Below are 20000 nucleotides of genomic sequence, written 5' to 3' on the forward strand. Positions count from 1 at the left end.
TGAAAGTAACGATTTTGTTTTGGGTATAGGAAAGTTCACGATAACTAATAGTTACAGCTCAGGCGGGAATCTACTGTCTGTCTATTTCTATTTGTTTCTCTGTTTCTATGTATGTATGTATGTATGTATGTATGTATGTATGTATGTATATAGATAGATAGATAGATAGATAGATAGATAGATAGATAGATAGATAGATAGATAGCTAGACACGCACTACGGGCTTCTTTCAATTTCTGTCTACCAAATCCACTTACAAGGCTGTGATTGTATTGTATTTGTCTGATGGTACTGTATTTGCTTGAGGTGCCACGCAGTGAGACTGAGCCCGAACCATGTGATTGGGAAGCAAACTTCTTACCACAAAGCCACGTACGTATGCATCAGTAAACAAATCGATGTAAGCCTAGTACTTATTTTGTCGGCCTCTTTTGCCGAACCGCTGGATTACGGGGACGTAAACACACCAACATTGGTTGCCAAGTGAAGGAGGGGGGACAAACACAGACACACACACACACAAATATATATATATATATATATATATATATATATATATATATATATATATATATATATATATATATACGAAGGGCTTTTTTCAGCTTCCGTTTACCAAATTCACTCACAAGGCTTCAGTCTGCTCGAGGCATAACAAAAGACATCTGCCCAAGTTGTCACGCAGTGGGACCAAACCCGGAACCATGTGGTTGGGAAGCAAGCTTTTTACCACATAGCCACTTCTACGTGTATGTATGTATGTATATATATATATATATATATATATATATATATATATATATATATATATATATATATATATATATGTATGTATATATATATATATATATATATATATATATATATATATATATATATATATGTATATATATATATATACATAAATATATATATACACTCACACACATACATATGCACATATAAAATTGTCATTTGTACATGCAATTACCTATCTATGTATATACTCACACGAACTATGTTAAAAAATGAACGATGGTTAGATTTCGTTATTCAACGATTTGATTTCACATATTTTCATCATTTTTTCATTTGTCATTAATTTTTTTGCTTTCTTTCCGAAAATCTAATATCACTGTAAAAATTAAACCCACTTCAAAAACGAAAAAAAAAAGAAAATGACATTAAAGTAATTGCATTGTAAAAAAAATTTTCTGAAAGGTTTTCATAAAATAATAAATTAATGTGTGGGTTAATGTACGAAAGCCTGTATGTGTATTCGTGTTGCTGTGTTAGCGTATGTGTTTGTTCGTGTTTGATTGACATGAATGTGTTCTTGTGTCTGTGTATGAATAAATAAATACATGCGAGTAAATACACACACACAAACACACACACATATTTCACACACATTTCACACAGAGACACACACACGTATATACATACATACACACATACATACGTGCGGGCACTCACACACACATGCATAGCTTGAACTTAGTATCTTAATGATAGTGTTTTGTGACTAGAATATGATCATTGTACAAAGTGATGATAGATAGATAGATAGATAGATACATACATACATACATACATACATTTCCGTTCTGCCGGCCACTCCTTGCAGCAACACCTGTCCGTGTTTGGATTGTCCATGCACAGGGGCCATCTGGACTCCCGTTTGCGCCGTGAACAGGGATTAATCTTCTCTCTTCGCTCCTCTGCGCCACATGGGCTCAACTCCCCTCCCCTCTTCATCTAACCCCCTCCTCCTGCCTCTCTCCCCCACCCTCCCTCCTACCACCCATCTCTCCCCCTCCCCCACCTCCCCTCCTGCTCCGACTCCTACTTCTTTGTACGTCTCTTCACCTCTCTTCACTCCTACTTCTCTTCACTCCTATTCTCTTCCTACTTCTCTTCATTCCTACTTCTCTTCACTCCTACTTCTCTTCCCACTTCTCTTCACTCCTACTTCTCTTCACTACAACTTCTCTTCCTACTTCTCTTCACTCCCACTTCTCTTCACCCCTACTCTTTCTCTCCTCTCTCTTACTCTCTCTCACTCTCTTCTCTCGTACTCCCCCCTCTCTCACTCTTACTCTCTACACTCTTACTCTCTTACTCTCTCACCCTTACTCTCTCACTCTCTTCTCTCTTTCCCTCTCTCTCACTCTCTTTCTCTTCCTCTCTTTCTCCCCCCATACCCACCTTCCCCCTCTCTCACATCCACCTTCCCTCTCTTATACCAACCCTCTCTCCTCTCTTCCTCTCTTTCTCTCCCCTCCCATACCCACCTTCCCCCTCTCTTACATCCACCTTCCCCTTCCCCCTTCATCGTCAACACCCCCTCATAAGCTCATCCCACCACACCCCAACACACTCCTACTCTACCTTCCCCCTCCACCCCATCCAATTCCTTACACCCACCCCTACCCACATACCCCACCCCTACCCCACCCCTACCCCACCCCTACCCACATACCCCTACCCACATACCCCTACTCACATACCCCACCCTCAGCCTAACCCACACTCTACCCATGCCTTCCCCACCTCCCAACACCCTCACATCACATCACACCAATACCCTCGCATCACACCACGCACACACTACAACTGACCAACTCCTTTCTCCCTTCCCCATTTTCACACTACATACGTCAAGATCACCAGCATTCTATCTCCCACACACAGCCCCTCGTTCTTCGATCACCGTTTGTTATCTCCCCCGTTTCTTAGCTCTCCTGAAAAAAGAATTTCTAACTTCCGGTCAGCCATTATCATGATTGACCGTTGACTGAACACTATTCAATTTTTTTTCTCCGTGCTTTTCTCCTTGTCTCCGTATTCTTTCTGTTGAAGAGCGTAGCTCGAAACGTCAAAGACTTTCCGTATTCCCGAGCGTCATACTAATACATCCTTTTGTTAGTTACACCACCTGTCCTCGTCCGTTGTTTTTTCGTACATTCTCCTACATACATACATAGATTGGAATTTAAAGAAACAAACTAATGGATTTGATTACATAATGTCTGTTCTCTTGTCATTTTTTAAATTTCATATTACGCTCTGTGTTCGCCTAACGCTATAGTCTGAAGCATATGTATACTGAGTTCTAACGGCTATGGCTAAGCGTGCATCAAAGCAACTCTGTGGAAGACACAGATACGTTGGGGAGACATCAGCAGGATGAAGGATCATCGATATCCCCAGATCCCAGTGCATGGCAAACTCTCTTTTTGTCCCAGTGATAGAGGAGCACCAAAGAAGAGGTGCACTGACTTCTTAAAGAAACTTCTGGGAGTCTGCCACACTGATCACCACGAGTGGCCTATTTTTGCCATTGTCCGTGAAGCCGGGCGTCTCACTGTCCACAGGGCAACGGCCTCCTTTGAAGACACCCGCAAGGGTATCCTTGTAGACAAGAAAAAAAGGACAAATAATAAAGACACTACAACCAGTCCTGATCAGCCTATGTTCCCGTGCAGCTTCAACAGTCGGGCTTGTTTGTCCCGAATTGGAACTCGTTGGGAGACATCAGCAAACTTGCAGCAAATGTGGCCATCTCTTTCTGTAAATCTTCGCATGCGAAGCCAAGCCAAGAAGAAAAGTATATACATACATACATACATATATACATGCATATACATACATACATGCATACATACATACATACATACATACATACATACAAAAATACTCTCTTGATGTTACTGAAATTCCAGTGAAGGAGCCTTGTATCTACGTTAAAAACCGAAGAAATCTTGAAATAAAACTGAATAATGACATACATGCATACATGCATACATGCATGCATGCATACATACATACATATGTATACACACACACACACACACACACACACACACACACACACACATATATATATATATGCAAATGTCCCACAGAACTTATATCAATTTTGTCGGTTTTGCTGTATGAAGCGTAGTGTTGTTGACGAGGACGAGAATAATAGCATTCTTTTTGCACAATCTTCGTAAAACAATTTTATCATCAGAAAAGAGGAAGTACATTTATTATCAATCTGTGGGGTTCAGTAAGTGTTCTAAAGGATATTAGTTCGATAAAAGATTACATCCACGAAGATTGGCTTTCATTTACATGTTATTAAACAAGAACCGTGGAAGGTAAATTTTAATCCCGATACAACACCCATATTCTTTTAGGTAACTCGCAAAGAGACATATCACAATCTTCTCGGCATGGAAACTTAAGGATGTGGGCACTAACTAGCTACAACATCTACAGGAAGATACCTTCTAAGAGCAGGCCATATATTAAAGGGTCAGAAAGATGTTCTGTATGCTTACTAGAAAAAAATTATATCTTTGAATACCCTGCAAGCATCTGTGGACTGTATAAACAAGAGCGAAATTTTCTCATCATGCCCACACATTATGTACTATATTTTCGCTGGAATTAAAGATAAACCGCCAGGTTGATCATAAATTATTAATTTGATTGTGATTCTATCGGTGAATATATTCCCGGTGCCATTATGTTTGTAAAGATATATCTATTGATCTCAACTCTTTATTCACCAAACGCCTAAATACTGATAACATATCTATATCTCAACTTCTATAATTCCAACCATCTCACTCTTTGTTTTTCGTTTGTGCTTCCCGTGTTGTTTCACCAAATTCCCCCACCACCCACCTTATAAGAGTTTGGCTGTAATTGCTGTTCAGTGAATCATTTCTCGTTGATCACTCTCTGTCTTTTTCAAACACAATGTGCACATTTAAACATCACTTAACTCATACACAGTTGCTAACTCACCATGGTGATATTACCACTTTCAGAAATGGTGAAATAAATTTAATATTCCGGCCAGGAAAGTCTTGGTAGCGGGATTTTACATGATTTTTGTGTGGTTATATCGACCCCCACTGCTCAACTGGTATTTATTTTATCGATCTCGAAAGGATGAAAGGCAAAGTCAGCCTCGGCGGAATTTGAACTCAGAACGTAAAAAACAGAAGGCTGCTAAAGGACATATAACGTGCTTACGGACATATAATTGTGCGTGTGTGTGTGTGTGTGTGAGAGAGAGTGTGTGTGTGTGTCTGTGTGTGTGTGTGTGTGTGTGCGTGTGTGTGTGTGTGTGTGTGTGTGCGTGTGTGTGTGTAAGCTTGTTACCAGTTCAAATATGTTTGAGATGTATTCGAATCCCTAAGAAGACTTTTTTCTACATTTTGTCATGGAGAAATATTCTCATCCATGTTTGCAAACATTTTGAAGTAGTGAACTTCAGCGAGAATATTTCTGGTTGACAAAATGTAGTGAATGGGCTTCTTAAGTAATACAGTTCTATATTTAAGAGATGAGGAATTATGTACATTATTTACATTTCCCGGACATTTGTCCTCATCTTATTTGTTGTAAACACAACGTTTTGGCTGATATACCCTCCAGCCTTCAACAGGTGTCTTGGGAAAATGTCGAACCTAGATTCTCATTCCTAAGGTATTTTCGATGTTGTTGTTGTTATTATTATTATTATTAATATCATTATTATTATTATTATTATTCAGGTCACTGCTTGGAATCGAACTCAGAATCTTGGGGTTAGTAGCTTGCGCTCTTAACCACTTCGCCATATGCCCGTGGGCAATTATGGTGCTAAATCTAATATTTTCCTATCCATCCTTAATACCGGTTCCCATATGCTACTCATATCTGCACTCGGTCTGCTTAGGAGGTTGTTGTGTCCTAGCATATGTACTGCTTCTTTTAATTTTCGAATTTTCCAGTGGTGTTCTCTGTCTAATATTTTAACTTCATCCCACAGGGGAAGGGCTTCTTAGAGGTTCGAACGTGTCGCAAATATATTTGAACTGGTAACAAGTTTATATTTATATAAATCACTGCTTAGCACTTCTGATCCGTATTACATACATACATACATACATACATATACAGGACGGACTTCCACTGTTATCCGTCTCCGTATAAGAAATTCACTCTCACTAGACACTGATTGGCCCGGGGTTGTATAAGAAGACATCTCTCAAGATGCTGCGATCTTCTTAACCTTACAGTCATTTCCGCGCCTATCACATGTCTGTCTGTCTGTCAATATATATATATATATATTTATATATATATATATATATATACATATATATATATGATTATTTGTTTATAAAATAATTTCGTTTCGGTTTTCTTTGAGATTAACCTTGTCACTGTTGCTATATATAAAACCACCTCACTTCCTTTAAAACACTGCCTTTAAAATAGTTTAAGCTACTCTCTCTCTCTCTCTCTCTCCCCTCTCTCCCTCCTTCACTTTCCCTCCTTCTCTCTCTCTCTCTCTCTCTCTCTCTCTCTCTCTCTCTCTCTCTCTATATATATATATATATATATATATATATATATATATATATATATATATATATATATATGTATACATATGTCCACACACACACACGTGTGTGTGTGTGTGTGTACATATATTCGCGCAAAACTAGGATTGCATTATATGGTGAGACGTCGGGAAATTCACTTCTTCCGTGTTTGTGTAGACTTAAGGCCGCAGAGTTCATCATTTATAAATTTAGCTTTGGGCAGCACTTCAGTAAAGACAGCACTAAACCTGTACATTCTTGTAGAATTTTTGCTTAAAAAAAAGCAATCCTGCTGTATTTTGAGAAATAATTATATTACTCGCTCTAAGCGTTACATAAAAAAGTGACTCACACACACACACACATATACATAGGCTTTTATATATACTTATATTATATGTATATACATACATATATGTCTATAACACTTCATATAAATACATGCATAAATGTGTGTGTGTGTGTGTGTGTGTGTGTGTGTGTGTGTGTGTGTGTGTATTCATATAAATGTTTGTATAAATTCACTTATTCCCGAGTACTGTCTGTTGATTCCATTTAGCAGTTGATCGAACTTCAGTCATTTAAATCTGTTTTAAAATCGATATTTTCATCTTAATTGAATAGATACCTATGTCGAATAATTGTTCTTAATGACAAAGTCTATGTTTTGCAGAGAAGGTCTAATCAGATGGAAATGTCTCCGAAATCATTAAAATGGTATTAGTCATTGTGATAATATCTTTTTTCTGTCCTCATAAATATTTCAAATATGATTTACAATACTTGCTACATTACGTGTATGTGTTAACACTATTTTAACTATTGTTTTTCCATGTGGATGGTGCCATAGAATATATAAACTCTATGATTAATCTTTTCAACATATTCTTCTTTTTTTTTTTTTTTTCGCTCTTATTCGTTTGTCATATTTTACATCAGCGTAAGGTGGCGAGCTAGCAGAATCGTTAGTTCGCTGGACACAATGCTTAGCAGCATTTCATCCGTCTTTATGTTCTCATTTCAAATTCCACTGAGGTTGACTTTGACTTTCACCTATTCGGGGTCGATAAAACAAGTATCAACCACGCATTGGGGTCAATGTAATCGACTCACACCCTCCCTCAAATAATTTCAGGTTTTATGCCTATAGCAGAAAGGAATATTTCCCATCGGCTTAAGGTGGTGAGTTGACAGAATTGTTAATACGCCGGCCAAAATGCTTAGCGGCATTTCGTCGGTCTTTATGTTCTGATTCAAATTCCGCCGAGGTCGACTTAGCCTTGTATAATATGTACCAATTCATTTTTTAACGTTTTAGATTTATCGTAAGCTATACGACATTTATACGTATCAATTTGGGGCTTGGTACTCTCTTTTGTCTTAAATGTCCAGTATCATTTCAATTTCGAGTAGTTTATTCCTGATTTCAAAGAAATAAAACTGAAGGATACGTTGATATATCTTATGTAACAGGTTTGAAAATAAACAAAAACGAAATTGGCATGCAGTAGTTTGTATCAACCACATGACATATTCCTCTTTCAAATGTTCATCAGAAGAGGTTTTTTTTTATTTCGGGTAAAACTAATTACTGATTGATTAACGCATATTATATTATAAAAGTTGGAATAACTGAAGCTTTAGTATCCTCTGTTGTATTTATAATGGTTTCAAATTTTGGCACAAAGCCAGCAGTTTCGGGGTAGGGGTAAGTCGATTACATCAATCCCTGTGTTCGACTGGTACTTACTTTAACAACAACGAAATATTGAAAGACAAAGTCGACCCCGGCAACATTTGAACTCAGAATATAAAGTCGAAAGAAATGCCGCTAAGCACTTTTCCTGGCGTGGTAAAGATTCTGCCAGCTCATCACTTTCTCGGTTAATTTCATAATAAGAATCTGTCTACTCTTATCATCTGCATTAATCTAAGATTAAGTATTCCATTCTATATTGTTTTTGATTTTATTTCCAGTCATCGCAGACAATTAGTTTCTTTTACATAAACATAGATATAAAGGGTAAATGAAATGAGATAAATCTGCGGGTCAAAGATACTGTCATCCACCAATTTTAACGGATTTCGTGGCATAGAAAGGGCTTTCATCAAGGAAGTTATTCCCTAGTGATGAGGTATTGCTTGGTATGGATGACACCAGTATCTGTTGAACAGTAAAATTATGTTGCCACGCATTCATGTCCTACAACTGACCTAAAGGTAGAGGCTCTTTATAGACAGCAATGCGGTGAAAGCATTAATATTTTGGATGTCTGATTAAAAATGAGGTCTAAATTTTTCCTGGCAGTATTTAATCCATGTGATCGATTAAATAAAGTACCAGTCAAATACTGGTTCTATGTAATCGACTAATCCCCACACTTCAAAAATTGCTAGCTTTGTGCCTAAATGTATATATAGTATTTTGTGTCATCAGATAACATATTCTTTTATATAAATCCACTCACGTATCATCTTCCTTTTGTACTTATCATAATAACGATAGGAAGAATCACAAATTCAAAGTATGAAGACGTTTGTCACCATTTCTGGCAATAAACAATCCTTGATGGTTGACTGATAACAAGGCTGCAGGTAAAAGTAATTCTACCGTTTAACAGATGGTTTTCATGCAAAGCAAAATTTCACCAGTTTTGATTTAACTTCTCAGGTGACAAACTTTAAATGCTGTCAAACACATCTAGTTTAGCGGACGAAATTTGCACTGATCTCACCTTTATTTTCTTTCCTTTTTTCCTAAACAGCTATACGAAACGACTCAAAAAAAAAACTGAACTTTGATTTAAATTCGGTAATTATTGTGATTTACATGTGAGACACAAAAACATCCAAACGCGTGTCTGCAGGTGATGCGAGAGGAGGAAAGAAGCAACAATATACAAAAGAAAAGAATTGTGAAAATTGAATCAGTTGCAAACTTTCATTCATACAGATAATGGAAAGGAAAAGTCATTTTCATAAATACAATATACAGTAGCAAGCATCAAAACGATTCGAACTTTCAAACTATGATTTATGTTAAACAATAATTAATATCTTCTACTGCGAAGAGGAAAATTGAACTCTCACTGAACAATGCGGAAGAAAAAATGTCGTGCAACTGGAACAAAATACTATATAATGATTTTAAATTTTGGCACGAGGCCAGCAATTTCGGGAGAAGAATAAGTCGATTACATCGACTCCAAGGTTCAGTTGGTATTTATATATCGACCCTGGAAGGACAAAAGGCAAAAATCGATTCCCGTGAAAGTTTAATTCAGAACGTAAAGACGGACGAAATGCTGGTGAGCAATTTGCCCGGCATACTAACGATTCTGCCAGCTCACCGCGTTACAAATTAGGATATTCAATAATCCCTCGACTATCGTGAGTGTTACGTTCCGAACGAGAGGAGAAAATCAGCGAAGTAGAAACAATACTGTACTGTATATATTTTTTTATTTTATTATAAATGAAAAACAACACCACAGAGGAATCGACGTAAGCTTAAATAATATACCGCGATATGTGAACCGCGATATGTGAACCGCGATATGTGAACCGCGATAGGTAAACCACGATATGGGGAGGGATTACTGTCTTAACAAGTTAAACATCAAGATCGATCGATGCAAACCACCACATTTCACCTTGCCCCACTCCACTGACCTATAAATGAGCAACCCTGACAAAGACTGGCTTTCCGTTTACAGAGAACTTTAACTTGGTTGCCTACCCATTGGGTGGCATCATAACAATATCCGATAGTTTGGTCTCGATACAGTGATATATATATATATATATATATATATATATATACATACACACTCATACATATATATGCGCACACACACGCACACATACATACACATACACACATAAACATATACACACACACACATATACATATACACACATATATATACATATTTAAATATATAATTGTATATATAATTATATATATACATACATATGTATATGTACATATGTATATATACATATATATACACAAATATATAAACATATATATATAAACATATATATATATATATATATATATCAAATGGATGTCTTACAGAAATATTCCACCATACAATAGCAGCCATACCAACAATCCGACATACCTCCATCATCAGCTGCTCCACATATATCACTATGGTTTAGACACCTGAGCAGTACCATTCAAACTGGTGGTGTCAACAGTACTAAAATAAGTGTTGTTTGGGAACAAACATACCTTAGATATCACCACATGCATTCGATCTTAATTCTAGGAAGGATTGAACTCTAACATTATTTATTAAACTACAACAAAGAAACACATTTTCCCAATGTACAAAAACAGTATCGGTAAATTAACTCAATATTCCCACCAGACTTCCATAGTTATTAATATAAAAGTGAAAGCCTTTATTTTCTATTCTTTCAAAACAAAACAAACCCGATTAAACTTAACTAATAATATAACTAATTCTGAGTGAATTACACTATTTCATAACCCAAAAGTTAGTATTAAAATACTCTATATGTATGTATATATATATATATATATATATATATATATATATATATATATATATATATATATATATGACTGTTTTATACTTTAATTTACAACAGAATTTAGAATTAAAAAACGGTCGTTAATTTTGCACCAACCTGATATATATATATATATATATATATATATATATATATATATATGAACACATAAATGAATAGGTAATGTAGCCCTCGGGCCCTCGGTACATTCTACCTGAATAAAAGATCTGTCATAGCTGAAATACCTACGCTCATGGACGTGTTCAATCGATGCTGATGTTTTTCTAAACACAAAAAAGAAAAACAGAAAGAAAGAGAAATGACAATTCGAAAAGCTATTAATGGTCTGACTCGGTCTAGCCTAATGCCAAAAGGAAAAAAAGATCAAATATACAACAGAAGGGCCTTACTAGAACGGCTACAACTCAACGCTTATTTTATGAATTGTATGTTTAATGGAAGCATATATCTAATTTCAGTGTATGAGCCTCGCTTTCTTTACCTTTGCGGTCTCTAATGAATAACGACACTCCACCTACCTCTGCTGATGAGGCTTATATCGCAATAATCAACGGAATCAACTTCCACCCTTCTACTATTGATCTATGTTTACAGTGTAACGAAACTACGTGTAGCACGCTTGTTCTTTGTGTCCGACTTCACCACACCATCATTGTTTTCATGTGCTTCAACTTAAGTAGTATTATTCATCGAGAGAATGTACGTCAATAGATTGTACTGAAGTAACACTATTTAATCTTCTTATTGCCATGAGCTGTAGAGAGAGGAGGGGGAGAAGGAGGACGAGTGAAAGACAGAGACTAAGCTCCTAACTGGAGCTGTTGTACTATATTTGCATGGCAAATTCTCTCTGTTTTCATCTACCATCTTTTTTTCTCTTTCTTTTCTTTCCTCGATCCTATCATTTCCTTAGTTAGGCCGGAGAGAATTTAATACTTTACTCTGGATACATCACAGAACCAATGAGCGATTGGAAATGCATTCCAAGACTATTTAGCTATGACACCGTTATCATATCCACAAAGTTATTTACAATATTTCAAGGAAATTTTTATTTCTTAAGTATAAAGTTTAGAGTCCATTCCTCTGCTGGCTATTGATCACAAATGTAAATTACTGACACGCCAATCAAGAGTTTTGAAATAATTCTCCCGGGAATTGAAATTGTATTGCAAAGTCAACAATGTTCAAGATTACTGCTTCTCTACGGCAACTGCACAGTTATGAATTTCCTAATTATAATCATACAATATACATTGGCATAAGGCCACTCACTTTAGGAGAAGTGTTTTTGATGCTAGTGACTTCCAAATCACTCTGTTGGACTTATTTCATTGACACCTGAAAATTTAAAGGGCGAACTAGACGCCACTTGGATTTAAAATCAAGATGTAAAGACACATAATTAGATATTGAAGACGTTTTGTTTGGACCATTTGTTTCCCCATTCTGGTTTCGAACATCTTTAAAATTATTATTAAGTTCAGAATTTCGTGAAAATAACATTAATGTAAGTTAAAATCATTTCATCAGAACTGAATTTTAATATAAAAATATCGTTTATATTTTACTTGTTTCAGTCATTAGACTGCGTCCATGCTGGGGCAACGTCTTGAAGAATGTTTAGTCGAATAAATCGACCCAGGACTTAACTTTTATTAAGTTTGGTACTTATTCTATCGTTTTTATTTTTTGCCGATACAGTAAGTTACGGGGACGTAAACACACTAACACCACTTGTCAAACGCACACTAACACCACTTGTCAAACGCGCGCGCGCGGGCACACACACACACATAGATATAAATTTATATACGACGGGCTTCTTTCAGTTTCCGTCTACCAAATCCACTCACAAGGGTTTGGTCGGCCCCAAACTATAGTAGAAGGCGCTTGTCCAAGGTACCATGCAGTGAGACTGAACCCAGAACCATATAGCTGGAAAGCAAACTTCTGACCAACAGCCACACCTGCGCCAACAAAAATGTTTAACAAGGGTACCTTGTAATTCCAGGTAGAGATTGAAACCTCAGCATCTATATTATTGTGCTACTTACCAACACCTTTACCCACTACGCCATAAAAGCAGCATTACTGAAAGATATCATTAGAGGATGGCACAGCCAATCGATTTGACGCCAGTGTATGTATGATTAATACGTATTATATAGGAGACAGAACGATGAAAAACAAAGCTACTTCAAACTTATTTGAAACAGGAGCTTAACAGAACTTAACTAAATACAGTAGAAGTAGTAGGTATATATAAATTACAACGAATGGATTTGCCGTTTCGCAATTCAATTTGTTGTAATTTATTTATATCACTGTAATTTATATATATCTACGTTTCGAATAAATCTCATTCTTCAAACACAGAGACAAAACAACGCAAAGGCCTAAACAATAGGCTGTAAGGATATACATGAGAAAAGAAGTTGAAAATGATGTTGAGATGTAGATGTGAATAGAGAGAGAGAGAGAGAGAGAGAGAGAGAGATGAATTAATACATTCCCACGAGTTGCAAAAGATTCCTTTGTTACTCTGACTCACCAACTTGCCAAAATACAGTGTAAAACATTTAATTTAGCACTTTATCGCGTCTAGTTTAGCATTGTAGAGGGGGATGATAGAATTCCTGGCAACCTGATTTGAGCTGGAGCTATTTTCCACTAGTACAAAAAATAATAATAAGTCTACTTGAAAGTATTGTATTGTAACAAAATAGTTAACATTTTAAGGCAAATGGTTTTCAAGTCACAAACGTATTTATATTTATTTATGCTTCTAAAGAAAGTGTCATAGACGTGGATGTTCGATAGAGTCACACCAATGTCTGCTTGTGCTTGAGGATCCACACATCCTTCTCATTTGCTGATGCATTCAAAATAAATAAATATCAGCGTGCCAACTTCATGTATTGCTTCAAACAAAAGCTTTCGAAAACATTATTTTGCATACGTCAATTGTCTACCTCAATCCAACAGTAGTCCAATATTTGTTTCGTCTAGGAGTCTGATATTGCCTTACTGCTCAACTATGGTGCATATCTTTTGGTTTGGTTTTGATGTGGGTGAAAATGCTATTAGTATAGAACTTGAAGTTGTTGCTATTGTTGTTGTTGTTAATGACGATGATGATGATCGTGGCAGAAGTGGTAGCGATGGAGATGGTGCTGAAGATTACGATGAGGGATGATCAGGTGCTGTTGAAGATGAGGACAATGATGTAAAAGATGATAATAATGTTGATTTTAATAACGATGGTGAAAATGATAATTATATATATATATATATATATATATATATATATATATTGCGATTCTTTTCTTGTGTAGCCCCGAGTGTCCTGCGTCCTTACTACACGTATCCTGTTATCATTGATATAGTAACGTGTTAGTCTTTATTCTGATGTTGTTGTTGTTGGTGGTGCTGCTGTTGATAATGATGAAGAAGTAGCGAAGGGGGTAACATGAATAATAAGTAGATATATTGAACACTTCGAGAGTATAAAGAGTAAACAATTATGCAGATAGCGAAGAGAAAAGAAAAAGAGGTGGGGAATTATCATTTTCTTTATTAAAAAGAAATATTCCAAGGAGACGTCTTCTTTACACTTCTGTCAAACGCTAACACCTTTAACTAACATATCATACCAGGTTGAAGAATTCAGTCACATCAGCAATAAGCATTGAAAGAAGAATAAAAAGCAAAGTAAAACATGAAACTAAATGAAATATTCTACAAAAATAAAATTAAAAAACCGAAGAAAGCAAAAGAAAAAACACAAAACTCTCAATAGCAAGCACAAAAATAACTATATTCATAAAGATAAGAAAAAGAGAAGCAACAAGTTTCTAAAGTATAAAACTTTTATAAAGACTGCAATAACAATCTCAATAACAAACAAAACAAAATGGCTAACTATAACAGAAACACTAATTAAAACAAGGTGCTTTTAGTATAGTAGGATAATATTTGAGAAAGATTTGGGTAGCAAGTTGAATGACCGCGCGTTAAGGCTATTTGATTTAACAACAAAAACATACCAATAAAAATCAAAGGCACCATTCACAACATACATAAAATTCAGTAAGGAAAGCAAAACGACGCTCAAACATACTTAGAACAATCACTGGGACCATATTTGGCCAACAGAAAGAAACAACAACAATGGCATACAAACAATTAAGATGGTGAGCTGGCAGAATGGTTAACACATGGGACAAATTACTTAGTGGCATTTCGTCTGTCTTTACGTTCCGAGTTCAAATTTCACCGAAGTCGACTTTGCCTTTCATCCTTTCGGAGTTGCTAAAATTAGTATCAGTTGAGCAATGGAGTTGCTGTAATTGACTTCTCCACTCCCTTTAAAATGGCAGCCCTTGTGCCAAAGCTTGAAACAAAAAAGTGTAGAATCAATACATTAGATGCATCAGGGACTGTGCTAGTTCTAACTGGACGGTCAGTCTCTCCTGAACAAATCACAATCAACTAAAAAATTGTACAAAAATACATAATATGCATCATAGCAAGTAGTACATACGTCACCTATACAACAAAACAAATATACTAAAATGTAAAGACTACCTGGACACGTGAGGTGCACAGTTTGTTGCCCCAACAAGCTTCAGCCACACACCTATTGTAACTACACGAGAAACCACTTTCAACCACTCAGGGGCATATACAATATTCCAGAGTACTTACGAAAGCAGCATTCTCAAATCATTGTCTCTCAACTCACCCACTCAGCCCAGACAAATATAAATAAACATATACACAGAGGTTAGCTCTAGCGTCAATAGCCTCACTGGCACCAAATACTGAGTGGGACACACATCGCTAACGATACGAGGGTGGGCCTAAAATTTCATGGGCTGACTATGAAGGAGAGGTGTTAGAGCTGTGAAATATTGCATGCATTAATTTCAACACTTACTAATAACTGCATTGTTTCTTTTCACGTAAACTGATATCTGGCTGTTCAAAACAGGCTTCAGAAATAACTAGTTGATTCTCTTGAAATTGGACAAAATTTGGGCATCGTGGCATTATCAAGTACTTGCAGGAAAAGGGTTTAGCCCCCAACCACATTCATGCTGAGATGATTGCTATATCAGGGGTCGACGCTAATGTAGAAGGATAGCATCTGTCACGCTCTGACCTATTCCACTATGCTCGACTTCGCTATGGCTGCCGTTTTTCTGGACTAAAAGCGTTACAATAATAGATTGGACGGCGGACAGAATGCAATGTATCAAGATTCTCACTCCACACACCATACATCACTAGATATAAATCGAAGAGTGCAGAATGATCCTCAGTGAGACGAAGACATGGTAACTGAGAAAATAAACCTGTAGGATACGTATCCTTATTCGTCTGAATAACTGCGTACGATAGTACTGCTCGGTCAGGGCTGATCTGGAGCTACAAAACATCAATTAAGACACTAGCAAACCTCTCAGCGATCGCTTGACTTGCAAGAAACAGCAGCCATATCTCAGTCAAATCCTATTAACACAGCTATCAGCCATCTTAAAACAACACTATCTCCTGACATAAGCAATTTTTTAACTCACTACCAAATTTATTGCACGCTTTTCTTTTTCCCCGTCTTCAACTTTTTTTCTGTCAGTCACGCTTTCTGGCCGTTGTCTCTCATACGGAAGCTCTTTTATAAGTCTGTTTGTGTGTATGTCGCTTTCGTGTATGCGTATATATATATGCATGTGTGTATGCATGTGTCTATATAATATATACATATATTTGTGTGTGTATGTGGGTATGGGTGTAGGTGTGTGGGTATGGGTGTAGGTGTGTGGCGGGGTGTGTATGAATGTTTTTGTATATTTAATATGTGTGTGTCATCGTGACTGTGTGCATATGCTTAAACACACACACACGCACACACATACATACACACACACATCCTGACGATTATATAAAAAGGTGCATCAAATATATGACTAGATATTTTGTAAATGACTGCTTTAAAAAATGAGATAGACAGACACATTTTTTTTCTGCAAATTATGAAATTTTTGCACACATATAAATGTGTGTATATACATATAAGTGTGAATGTATGTATATAGATGCTTCTATTTCTGTGTATGTACTTATACATTTATATATTCTTTCTGAAGCATTAGACATCATATATAAGTGGCTATTTCGCAAATAGACGCTTTCTCACATATGTTACAAACAAACACACACACACGCACGCGTGTGTGTGTGTGTACAGAATACACTCTTGTATATATAGTATATACGCACAAAAATTGATAAATATTCAATCACCAAAATACTTTAACCTCTCTCACACTCTCTCTCTCTCTCTCTCTCTATTTCTCTCTCTCTCTCTCTCTCTATTTCTCTCTCTCTCTCTCTATTTCTCTCTCTCTCTCTCTATTTCTCTCTCTCTCTCTCTATTTCTCTATCTCTCTCTCTATTTCTCTCTCTCTCTCTCTCTCTCTCTCTCCCTCTATCTTCTATGGCATTTGCCATCTACACGTATTCTCCTCACCCCCTAATATACCTGAGAAACCCGCTTTTTCTTATCTAGTTACCCTTGCTTTCACTTTGTGAATCTCAGAGTAAACTCCCTATTTTACTTTCTGAGGAGAACTTCAACTTTCTCGGACGCATCTCCACCGACGACGATATATTCGGCATACGTCTATCTCTGGATGTACAAACTGAATGTTAACCGTAACGAGGTCAAGATCCCGAGAAAGCTTGTAAAAGCTGTAGTCACTGATCCTCCTCATTTAGATATACCAACAAAGAAACCTCTACGGAGCTGCTCGATCCTTTAGAAATAACGGTCAAATAATTTCAAATCACTTCCTACCATCTCACAGAAATGAAGGACCCATTGGACAATATAACTCTTCTTTTTTGTGACATCAGTTCAACAAACTAGTGACTTCCGTGCCACGTGTTCACTGATGTGATCAGTTTGGGGCAATTTTCAGTAGGTAGTCTCTAGGTTGTTTACTCAACCACTATTCCATGTCATCAACCCGTAGCCAACCAGTCTGCCTCACCAACACTTACCTGGTAGAGTAGCAAATGTGACAGGTTGCTCAAGAATGTCAAGTGAATGATAGTAAGTATAACCAAAGTATGCAAGTTTTCACTTGTGCAAAGTGTTTAGGGAGATGGGTAAGTTATCCGTTTAATCTAGAATGTGTGCGTCAGTTTTGCAGAGTGTCCACAGGCTCCGCTGCATACGGCGTTATGGCATAAATCAAAGCTGCTGATTTGCGCTGTTGCTCAGTCTTTATGTCTAACAGACATACTTCGCGGCCGTACAAGGCCACCGAGAAAAGTAATGGCTTCACTAGCAAAAATATTTGTGTTGCGAGACTTTTGTCAAAATTTGGTCAGCTCATTCTTTGCTGAGCGACCTATTCTCAGTTTTCAGAGGTTTTCATTATTTTTGTGACAGTCGCTATACATAGACACCCAGGTATTTATATTTTCTGACCAACTTCATATCTTAGCCGACGACCCAGAATACTACATACTCAGCAGAGCCAACGGCCATTATCTGGTTCTTTTTAGTGTTCAGGTATTGACCAACCATTTCACTAACAGATAATAAAGTGGTACCATTGGCATATTTCTTAGTATTGATTCATTTTTTACTGATTGAGACACTACTGACATACACTTATAGGATCATTCTAACCAATATTTTCCCATATATGCTGCACCAAACAGGTGACAGCACGGAGCACTTGCTGACGCGCATGCTGTAACCAACCAGTCATAATTATCCATTTCTGTGCAAACTGGAGCCCGATCGACCAAATGACCAGGGAAACTCGTATTGTGCTTAGTCTTTTACGGCTTATCGTAGTCAATGCACTTCAACAATGAAACTGTTTATCTTACGCTTTCTCCAGCATTCAACAGATATCCAAAGTTTGACTTATCCCTTACAATTTTTATTAGGGGTTCGACTCAATGAAAAATTATTCAGGAACTTACATTGCTGGAAATTGTTCGATTGTTCTCAGTAAAAACAAATTAGAGTAGAACAAAAACGTTTAAGTACCTTATTCGAAATGCAGACATTAGCAAACTTACCATAGTGGAATATGTTACACGATCACCTCAATCTTTTTACGATTTCCAAATGGTAATGCATTGAAATCCTCCTCTCCATGCCACTGATCTTGTACAAGGGACGGTTAAATGGCCAGTATATCTTGGCACCATCGAAAGCGTTGCCGTTAGAACACAAAGAGCAGGAGCATTCTCTCCTACACTCTAATAGTTCCACCAATCCACTGCTTGGGGCAGGTGCGGTATTTATGGACCCAGGAAGATTAATTAGAAAAATTGACCTTTGCGAAATATGAACTTGGGACATAGAGCATCAGATCAAATGACGCAGGGCTTTCTATCTAACGCTTTTTACGACTCTTTCTTTCCCTCACACTCTCTTGCTTACTCTCTCTTTCTCTCTCCCATATATATGCGTATGTATATATGTGTGAGTGTGTGTGTGTGTGTGAGTGTGTTTGTGTGTATGTGTATGTATTGCATTTGTATGTATATTTACATTTATTTTTGCAACTAGGTATAACGTGGATGCTTGAACACATACCGTCTTCGTATATCTTTTCTCAAACATTCTCACAAACCGGACACATAGTAAACACAATGAAATATAATGTTACACGCATAATCATATTTAGAGATACACAGACAGACACACAGACACCGACACACGCTCGCGCGAACACACATGCATGCACATGGTTACACATATATACGTATATGTATTATTATGCGATACCAAATTGATAAAATCTTCATACAGCGACAACTCCATTGAAAACTAATTCCATCTCATTTCCAGACAAACCAAAAGTTGACGGTGAAAGCTGCTTATTTTGTTTCAGTAGCACAAAGCTGCATTTAATATAGTGGAGCCAACTACACAAACTTACAAACCACTACATGCACAGAAACACATACTTTCCACTCTTATTTAAAAGAGTTCTTTGTAATGGTTTCGAATGTATTCATTTTCGTGTGTGTGCGCGCGCGCGCGAG

Source organism: Octopus bimaculoides, chromosome 4 (genome assembly GCF_046866305.1).
Source record: "Octopus bimaculoides isolate indiv1 chromosome 4, ASM4686630v1, whole genome shotgun sequence".
NCBI lineage: Eukaryota > Metazoa > Mollusca > Cephalopoda > Octopoda > Octopodidae > Octopus > Octopus bimaculoides.